This window comes from Triticum dicoccoides, chromosome 3B, assembly GCF_002162155.2.
Source record: "Triticum dicoccoides isolate Atlit2015 ecotype Zavitan chromosome 3B, WEW_v2.0, whole genome shotgun sequence".
In the NCBI taxonomy this organism is placed as follows: Eukaryota; Viridiplantae; Streptophyta; class Magnoliopsida; order Poales; family Poaceae; genus Triticum; species Triticum dicoccoides.
This window is the reverse complement of record NC_041385.1, coordinates 40,912,315-40,920,235: the sequence shown is the minus strand read 5'-3', so window position 1 is coordinate 40,920,235 and position 7,921 is coordinate 40,912,315. Positions and strand designations below refer to the sequence as shown.

Below are 7,921 nucleotides of genomic sequence, written 5' to 3'. Positions count from 1 at the left end.
TAAATATGGTTGAGAAACTCACATAATGGTATAACTGGAGGCGTCTGCACATCGACCCAGATGTCAGTATTACCTTCAATATCATCTTCCGGATGAATATCAAAGGTGATAACCATATCAGGCTCAAATGCATAAGTCTTGCATAGTGCCCGCCATGTTTTGCATCCAAAATAGGTGTAGTCGTATGCGTTGTATAATTTTGCATGGAAAATATAACCATGCTCGGTCTTCAGTTAAACTTTTTTTACCTCCGTAGTACGACTGAAACCTATCTTATCCAATAAAAAAACTCTTGCATGGCAGGGGATACGCTAGTAGAATAGTAAAAACAAATTAAATTATAAGTTGAAGCAAATGAAGCAGATGTCATGCTTAATTACGAAAAAAGACTTGTCGTTGTGACTTACTGTATCCACTTCGAAGTTCTCGTCTAGCTTGATGCTGAAGCGCCTATCATCATCTAGGAAGATTCCGTCTCATAGGCCGCGCTCGTCTTCACAGTATTTGGAAATACCGAAATCCTTTTCGTTGTCAGACATTTCCTATGTCCATAGTTGAAACATTAATTGAAAATCGATCAAAGACAACTACCAGGATACTCAACATACAAATCCGGGGCACTCGATATTTCCCACATATTCTGGCACAAGTCATGCCAAAATTCACGGAAAAATCCGGCATGACCTTTCACTACAAGAAATATGTCAACTAGTGACCTTCTGTCAGTGACCCTGGAAGAATTGGTCGTAGATCTATGACCATTTCGGACCAATTGGTCAAAAGCTGTTCGGGGGGCTCCAAACCCTAAACTATAACGACCATTTTGGTCAGAAATGTCGTAATTTCCTTACACGAAATGGTCATAAAGCAGATAGCACTGGTTCGCTGCCTTATTTTTAGCTGATCATGACCAATATAGATGGTCATAACCTTGTAAATTGTGGTGGGTTGCTATGACTAGGCGCCACCTCATCAGTTTTGCCTATGTGTCATGTCCATGTGACAGTTTTTGCCCCAGGTTGTGAAGTAACCTATATTTCTGTCATTTCCAAAATTCCCAAAAAAACCTCATAAATTCTTTGGGTCATATCTTCGTCAAATATGTAAAAAACCTTCCTTGCCTAGTTCAAAAATAATTCAAAAATATTCATTTTCCTATTCTATTTGAAAAACACTTTGTGAAGGAAGTACCACTTTGGCATGTCCAAATGGTATCCATTTTCTACAGTGCTTTCCTATGCCCAAATAACCATCCTCCACCAAATGCCAGCTCAATCCATTCATTATTTTGAGCCCAGCTTCAACATTTGTATTTATGTCCAGTATGGTACTTTGCAAAGCAAGTACCACCTAGGCTCCTCCTTTTGAGCTGAAAATTTGTGAAGGCGGTCTTCTTAGTAACTGATCATCCTCAGCCAAAACTCACGCCCATTAGCCATGTGCATTTCCCGTACCGCTAATCAAACACTTGGTTGCTTATTCATGTTTGAGCATCGATCGGTCTCCTAGTGAGAATCTTATGTTGTGATTTTCTTCCTAGCACCTACATGGGGAGTGCCCAACCCACTAGACATGCCTAGGCCGTCCAGAACACATGGCAATGCCACGGTCATGTGGTGACCACGCGACGGGCATGCGAGTTTACACGCTCTAGAATTGGGGCCCTCGGCCACCGTCCAAACCTCAATGTATCGCCACCAAACCATGTATTTATGATTAAATAGGTACTTATGTAACTAGAAATGATTTTTGAAAAAAATAAATAACAAACTATGAGGTAGCTGCAGTTCAAATTTGAACCGCTTCCAGCTGAATCGGCGGGAATTTGTCTTTTTCACCAGAGGTGGACCAAAACTTTTGACACCCAACTATTTAGTCAATTGTGCATTAAATATGGCCTAGTATTTTAGAAAATTGATTTGGTCCAATTTTGCAACAAATATATGCTAGGTCCTTCACAAAAAAACCTTAATTTGGGCACTCGAAAAATGGAAAATGAATTTTCTGTGCAAAGAAAATGAAAACTCCCTTAGGCAACATTGTTTGGAATTCAAATATGCACCCTTGTGCACAATATGATATCATTTGAACAAACTATGCCATGAATGTGGCCATAAGATTGATCATTTGGCTTGAAAGCCATGAATCTTCACGCATGATAGCTCATTTCTGAGAACATTTTTTTAGAAAAATTGCCGTATTACAAGTTTATAATTTTTTCTGGTAACTTGGCCACATATGATGAAACAATGCGAAGGTTTTCTAATTTTTTGATTTTTTTTTAATTTTTTATGCCCGTTTCAAAATTCGGTCAAAACGGCGGGAATGACCGTTCCTATCTAGTGGTTGAATCTTGTAATTTTTTGGCGTTTCTCTGATTAAATAGATACTTATGTACCTGGAAATGATTTTTTGGAAAAAATAAAGAGCAAACTACGAGGTAGCTACAGTTCAAATTTGACCCGCTTCCATCTGAATCGGCGGAAATTTGTCTTTTTCACGAGAGGTGGATCAAAACTTTTGACACCCAACCATTTTGTCAATTGTGCATTATATATGGCCTAGTATTTTATAAAATTGATTAGGTCCAATTTTGCAACAAATATATGGTAGCTCTTTCACGAAAAAACTCATTTTGGGCACTCGAAAAAATGAAAAATGAATTTTCCGTGCAAAGAAAATGAAAACTTCCTTAGGAAACATTGTTTGTCATTACAAGATGCACCCTTGTGCACGATATGAGATCATTTTAACAAACTATGCCATGAATGTGGCCATAAGATTGATTATTTGGCTTGAAAGCCATGAATCTTCACACATGATAGCTCATTTCTGAGAACACTTTTTTAAAAGTTTATTGTTTTTTTGGAAACTTGGTCACATATAATGACACAATGCGGAGGTTCTCCAATTTTTTGTTTTTTTTGAATTTTTTATGCCCGTTTCATAATGCGGTCAAAACGGCGGTAATGACCGTTCCTAGCTAGTGGTTGAATCTTGTAATTTTTCTGGTGTTTCTCTGATTAAATAGATACTTATGTACCTAGAAATAATATTTGGAAAACATAAAGAGCAAACTATGAGGCAGCTGCAGTTCAAATAATGACGGTTCTAGCTGTATTAATTAGCGATGCTATATGTATGATAGTATTCGAGGAGTATTCGACGATGTACGGACACAAGAGATGATGTACTTTTGGTTATAATTGAATGCATGCTAATTTGAATACTACTTTATTTTACAATTTGGTTTTGCTTATTGAATGCTCATATTGGAAAAGTACTCCTACTTTGAATGCTAAAATTGAAGAGCACTCCATGCAGAAATCTAGGACCCCCTCAATCATTCACGCCGTCGTGGGGGTAGCTTGTCCTTGATTCCCGTGTGCTAGACAATTTGTTGTAATAATGCACTCAAGAACGAAAGGAGGAGCTACATACCATCACCGATAGTCAACCCGTGATTAATAATAATGATCTAATTTAGGTTTTTTAGTACATATATTTAATATTTGAATTATGAACTTAGGCCGGAAATGTCGTACTCGGACGATGAAAACCGCCCGGGGGAGTGCGACTGGTGCCACGACGACCGAGGTATGTGCGACAGGTTCATTGAGCTGGACGAAGATCGGCGCTTCAGCATTAAGCTCGAGGAGACCTTCGATGTTCATATGGTACGCAACGACGACAATAGTTTTTTTCGTAATTAAGCACGACTTCAACTATTTTAACGTGTATTTTTCATCTTTTCCAATTCGACTAGCTTATCCCATGCTTTGCAAGACGCTATGTCTTGGAGAGGATGGGTTTTGAAGACCATGAAAGTATGGAAACCAAAAAAATTATCCTAAGTACCCATCATGGTGTAGATTTTCAAGTAAAATTGTACAATGCTCAGAGTGTAACCCATTTTGGTTGCAAAAACTCGGAAGCACTTTGCAAGATGTATGGTTTTGATGAGGGTATGTTTGTCACCATGGATCTTGGTGAACCTACAATCGCGCAAGAGAGACCTATGATTTTCGTCCTTGTGGATACACCTCCAATTCTTCCCCCATGTGAGCTCAACATAGTTATTAAGTAATTTATACTGTTTATTTCAAAATAGTTGACAACTTATTCTCCATTGACAGCTTATTTTCATTCTTCAAAGAATGTGCGGAAGATGGTAGACAGAACCTACTACACCGACGGCTCCGAACTAACTTATCAGGAGAAAAATCATCTGGTCGCATTTTGTACTGATCTTGAGAATTACAATGTCTACAATCGAACTCCTCAACATTGTGGTCAATATGTGCCACTAGTGCACTTGTTGAACGACGGTAACTTCCATGGAGATACCCTGGTAAGATTTTTTACTATTACGACATCCGTGCATCTTTTTGCACACTTCTAAAACTAGTACATCATATCATTGCTAACTATGAAGTTATTACTATGTTTTTTAACAAATAATCCCAAATGATTGTGTGCCTCATCTGATGTATACACACGGTAGCCTTCATGTTTTGAACATACAACCAGGTCTTCCTACGAATCCGAACTGTCTATACCGGGTTTCTAAAAGAAGTGGAGACATGACAATCAAAGAATAGAAAAAATGTATGGACAGTCGTAAGGAGCTTCTTGGAAGCAATATTCAGCGAGGGCAAAAATTGGAGACAGGATGATCGCCATTCTTCATAATGGAGAGTCAGGGTCTATATTGTTTTATGCTATTTTACCTTGAGGGTGTTTAGGTCCTACCTGATACTGATGATCATGTGCTAAGAACAATTATGTAGGGTTGGGTTCGATGACTATGAAGATGATGATCGTATGACTTATTATTAATAACGAGTAGAACTTGTATGATGATGCATGATTAGTAGGACGAGTACTTGTTATTATATATGCTGATGTATGCGAGCATGCATGAGTTATTATATCAGCGGGTAAAATGAACATATATAGCAGCAGCGTTGGTAAACCAAGGACGAAGACATAAGAGAGGACACTTCTCTCTATTAGCTAGCTAATATAACAACCTAAAAATAACCCCCAAAACCCATAAAGCAGCCACTTTCCAAAAAAAACATGGACTCTTGGTCCCGGTTGGTGCCACCAACCGGGACCAAAGGCCCCCTGACTGGGCTCGGCGCACAGGGCCACATGGAGACACATTGGTCCCCGTTCGTGTTTGAACCGGGACTAATGAGTGAAGGTATTAGTAACGACCCATTAGTCCCGGTTCATAAACCGGGACTAAAGGCCCTTACGAACCGGGACTATTAGGTGTTTTTCTACTAGTGTGCCAAGGCCTCCACACACACGTCGCGTCCAGCACGAGCTCATCGTCTTGGCACCCGGAGCATATATACCCGGAGAATGTATCCAGTGCACCCGTCCAATCTGTGCACCGGGTGCTCCGCGGGCTTTTGAGCCGTTGGATATAAATCTGAGGGATGGCAGTAGGCTGAAAGCTAGATTGGTTGAACATTTGCGAAAAAGACCTCATGTTATTCAGAAAACAACCCGCACTTCACTCTTTCCTCTCCTGTTATTGAGTCTGTGTTCTTTCTTTCTTTCTTTCTTCAAATATAAATATGGTCATATATCTTGAACTACACATCCGAATTTGGTTTTTCTTTGACCACCATTTTTGTTTCAATGAGATGTTTGAAACAAGATCAGTGTTAAATATATTTTTTGAATCTTTGAATTTTTTTATTTTCAAATGTAACCGTGTCATTTATACATTTTGTATTGAAACCTAGATTTATTCTATGTGTTTTTGAACTCTGGCTGTCCCACCACACGTTGATCCCACGCGCACATGCCTAAATTGAATTTTAATTTGAGTTCCACAAACAAAAGAAAATTCTAAAGCATATTCAACATTATCTTGTTTCAAATGTCTCGTTAAGAAAAAGTTGACAGTCAAAACGGATTCGAAATCAGACATTCGGTTCAAAATATATGGAACTTTTGTGTTTTTGCCAAAAAATAACACACAAATTGGGAATGGGATGTGAAGCGCAGGTTGAATGTTATAGTCTATAAGGTTGCTTCTGTAAGTATGTTATAGTCCAACCTATGGCAAAATCTAGTCCGTCGCTTTTTCATCTAATGCCCCAAAAGCCTGTGGAGCACCTGGTGCACAGATTGGGCTGGTGCATAGGATACGTTCTCTATATACCCGTACCACTACCACTGCCACCACCACCAGTCCAGTAATCAAGCCAGTTAAGCTTCCTCCTTCGGTGCACCTCCAATCCAGATAGTCTTGTCTAGTCTAGTGCAAGTGCAAACAAAGAAAACAGATAGAGGTAGTCAGGTAGCCAGGAGGTCGAGTCACCAACAAGAATGTGCTTCGAGTTCATCTCCTGTTTCGGCGGCGGCAGAAAGGACGACTACGGCGGCGAGCGGTCGAGCCATGGGGGCTGTGGCGGCCACGGCCGCGGCCGCAGGGGGGACCACGGGAACCGGAACGGCTAGAACACCGCCGCCGACCAGAAGCCGGCGACGGCCTACGACCACCAGCTGGCTCTTGATGAGCACGGGCGCAAGGCCCACCACAACGGCGGGGTGAAACCTGACCACGCCTCCGTCGTCGCTGCCGCCGGTGGCCACGGCTATTACGCCGCCTACGCACCTGACAAGGTCCACGACGCGCCGAAGCTTCCTGCCTGGCACAACAAGGTCGTCGACGACGCTGGCTAGGCCCACAACACGGCGCGCCTTCGCCACCAGGCTGCTCCTCCTGATCATAGGGAGCATGCCGCCGTGGATTACCATCACTATCCAACCACCAATACCACTCTCGTAAGGTACTAGTAGGTAGCTAGTCGTTAGGATTACCTAGCATGGCAGTTCATCAATCAGTCCTTCACACTAAACACCGCCTCTGCTTTTCTACTCTGTCCGGTAGCTCCGTTTTTCTACTCTGCTTTTTCTCACCCGCTGAAACTGAAAAGGCACCTGGAAGAGGGGTCTGTGGATTTTGATCAGAGCCTCCACGTTTTTGTCCATGGATGTGCGGCACATGTCCCAGTTCCAGGAAGCCTTTATCAGTATCGGTCTCCGTAGTTGCTTGCCTGTAATTTTGCTGTGGCTGCTTAATCAGTATCATATAATCAAGTGAAAGAAAGTATTTCTGAGATCAAAGATGACTCCCCATTTCTACCGTTGCTATGTGTATGTGTGTGGCTTGGCTGTCTTTTCTTTCAGTTACCCTGTTCCACGGCATGAAGTCCCACGGACATTCTGAGGCACTGAAACCGCTATGGTTGAAGAACAGCGAAGGTGAACCATAACCATCAAAAGTGAGCTCTAAGCAGCTTCACGACGATTCGAACTGGACCTTGTTTCATACATCCACTGCCATCACCTTTGGCAACTGAGAAAGAATCACTACTATTTTGAAACAACTTCTCTTTTTCAGGATTTTACAAACTTCCCATAGTAGGATTCTTCTTCTTTTGGGCATGTAAACAAGTCCTTAATTATGTGGGGGCTTTTGTAATGAAATGATTTCCTTGTGGCATGCGAGCATGGAGAAGTACTGGTGTATGACGCAACTTTGTCCATTACAAACTAACTATCATAATAATAGTAGATGCTCTATCAAAAGTGATCATCCGTATCCTACTAGTTCTTCCATAATTTTACTAGCGGTCACAAGCTTTTATAGTACACATCTACCAAGTGGACTTTATGCTGTGTTTAGAAACACTTTAAGAGAATAATTGCAAAAGTTTGTTTAATAAATTAACTCAAGATAGAGTTCGGGAAGCACTGCACTATTTAAAATAAGGGACAACACCCCTTTAGCAGAATATTACTCCAGCCTTTTCTAGTTTGGCAAGGCAGTCCCTACGAAATTTTTTAACCAATTCGTGCTGCATGGAATATGCAAAAGAAATCTCCATCCTGG

The 7,921-nt window shown here is 41.1% G+C and overlaps 1 pseudogene; it reads left to right on the top strand.

The window, feature by feature from the left end:
- Window positions 1–6,351: 6,351 nt before the first annotated feature.
- On the top strand, window positions 6,352–7,187 carry LOC119280691 (annotated as a pseudogene).
- The last annotated feature ends 734 nt before the right edge of the window (window positions 7,188–7,921 follow it).